Genomic DNA, 2,646 nt, shown 5'->3' on the forward strand with positions numbered 1-2,646 from the left:
TCAAGTGTGGCAGCGGTAGTGAGGTTGGCCCAGGATTGGACATTGTTTCGTTCTACTGTGCATGGGGTCGCTATGAGTCGGTTCTGACTCGATGGCACCTGACAACAACATCAAATAGTTTACATGGGATTGCAATAGAAATTTAAAATAGATGTTGAAGTAAACATTACATGTTATCATCATCTGATTCATGTTCTTCCTTCAAAGATTCCTTTGTGTATTTATTTGCTTCTTCCCTTATATATTTTGGTACAATTTCATGTCTTCCTTTTGTTAATTCACAACCCAGCTGAGCTCTAGTTCAAAAGCTTTATCTTTTATGTAAATTACTTATGCAACTTCTTTAACATGTCGGCAGGTCCTTTCTTTCACCTGAAGCTTTTCAATTTCTGTCTTTGGAGTTTGCCTTGCTTTACCAATAGCACAGCCCCAGTAACCATATGAAACGCCTGATGGGTCAATCATGTAGAGTTGTGCACCATGGTTCACATTGTAAGATCCTAACATGAAACTGCAACCAAAAGGTCTAACAGCGCTGTAGAGTGTGTATCCATGCACATACATGGCCACTCTGTCTGTCAGATGTTTTAGTGGAATTTTATAACCAAAATTTGACCTAGAGTTGGAAGCTTCTTCTCTTGCTATGTCTACCAAAGAACGAGCATCTGCCAATAAGCCTGCTAAGGCCATCCCAACTTGCCAATCAACGTTAAAAAGTCATTTGTTGGAACCGTCTTCATAAAGTTTAGAAAGGACCAATTTCTCTACCCCCAAAACAACACCATCTTTATACCTGATTCCAATAGCTGTACCACTATTTTCCACAGCCTTCATAGCACATTCAACTTGAAAAACTCTCCCATCAGGTAAGAATGTAGAGGCTGATAGATCATACTCAGTGCTCATCATGCAAAATCAACCCGGATGCGAAGGGCTTGAAGGCCTAAAGCGCTTCTCCTACACTGCCGCACTCTCCCTAGGGTTTTTTAGGTTATATGTCTTCAGCAGTTCGAAACTACCAGCTGTTCCTGGGTAGAAAGATAGGCGTTCTGCTCCCGTAAAGATTTATAGTCTTGGAAACCCTGTACAGGGTCGCTATGAGTCAGAACCAACTCCACGGCACATAACAATAACAAAATTTCTTTAAAAGATCAGAAATACTCATCTTTGTCCTGTGGTATATATGTTCTTGTTGTTGTGTTGTCAAATCACTTCTCACTCATAGCAACCCTGTATAGGATTTCCATAAAGTGCCTGGTAGATTTGAACTGCCGACCTTGCTGTTGGTAGTTGCTGTGTTATTAGTCCCATTGAGTCAGATCCAACACATATACTGACTTTGTATAGGGTTCCGGAAGAGCAACTAGTTTGTTTGAACTGGCAGCCTTCTGGTTAGCAATTCTGTGCCTATCTAAAGCATCACACCTGGACTCCGTGATATATATTGTTGTACATAATATTCTGTCATAATTTTATTTTTGGGTAAGTTGTAATGTCCTCTCTTCATTAAAAAAAATTTTTTTTAAGGTTTTTATTGTGGATTGAGTGAAAGTTTACAGGGCGTATCATCAGTTTTACATTCAACAAATCATATACCTTGTTTAATTACAATGATTATAATCCCCTCCATGTACCATCAGTTAACATTATTTTTCTCTATCCACTTTAGCTTTTTAAGAAACACACAAACAAAAAAAACCCACTCAGGCATATATAATAATTTACATCTCCAAAGGGCACATTCTGCAAGTCTACTCCTGGCCACCAGCTCTTAATCCTTCTCTTCTTAGTCCATGAATCTAGAGCCCTCAGCCACTCCCCCTCTCCATGCCCCCATCTCTGGCGCTGCTTCTCTGGATAAGGTCCTGCACTGTCCTTGTGCGTGCCTCTAGATGGTCCTTCGTTCCTTTGTTTCTGGGCTGTAAGATTAACTACTCCCTTTTTTTGTTCCAAAACTTCTACCTTTACAGTTGTGACAGTCGCAATTAGTCATGACAACAGTTATTCACTATTGAATCTTACAAATCTTATCCCCATCTCTTTTCATCAGAACCATCTAGACAAGATGACAGCTATTCAGTGGGGACTCTTTCTCCCCTTCCCCTCTACTCTTAAACTAAACTCCCTCTTGAAACCTTGTAAGCCAGTCACTTTGTGCCTTTATTGGCCCCTCATTTTAGCTAGCCAATGTATAAGTTGCCTGTTCCTATCTACTCTGTGTACAGAGTGCATAGCATTGAAACTTGATTTGAAGACACTTTCCCTCTCTGTTGGTATTTAGAGTACAGGTCAGGTTCATCATGAAGATGCATCCTCTGTCACTGTAGCTGTTCCAGTCAGCTTGTCCTTTCTAGTGGGAATGTCTCGCCTCACAAGGTTGTGGATGGGACTCAGGAGTCCACCTAAGGCCCTATACTCTGTAAAGGCTTTGCATGAGGCCTGTGTCACTGGTCAAGTTGTAGAACCCCTTTAGGTATTCCAATGAGTTATAGGCTGAAGGCGGGCTTACAAGTTTTCTCTAATCGTGTTTCCCAACATTCCTTTCTATCCCACTCAAGTGTCTGTTTTACAATAGTAGTCAAGGGAAACTAATATTCATAAGGCAGTCAAGGATTTTAGTATTATTTACCCTCTTCAAGCTATACC

General features: G+C 40.6%; 1 protein-coding gene and 1 pseudogene across 1 annotated transcript in view; one reads left to right on the forward strand and one right to left on the reverse strand.

Moving 5' to 3' along the window:
* RNF121 (ring finger protein 121) overlaps positions 1 to 2,646 on the forward strand; it is a 137,190-nt gene that overhangs the window by 74,223 nt on the left and 60,321 nt on the right. The window lies entirely within an intron of this gene.
* Positions 167 to 906, reverse strand: LOC102814108 (annotated as a pseudogene).

The sequence above is a fragment of the Chrysochloris asiatica genome, unplaced genomic scaffold (assembly GCF_000296735.1).
Source record: "Chrysochloris asiatica unplaced genomic scaffold, ChrAsi1.0 scaffold00140, whole genome shotgun sequence".
NCBI lineage: Eukaryota > Metazoa > Chordata > Mammalia > Afrosoricida > Chrysochloridae > Chrysochloris > Chrysochloris asiatica.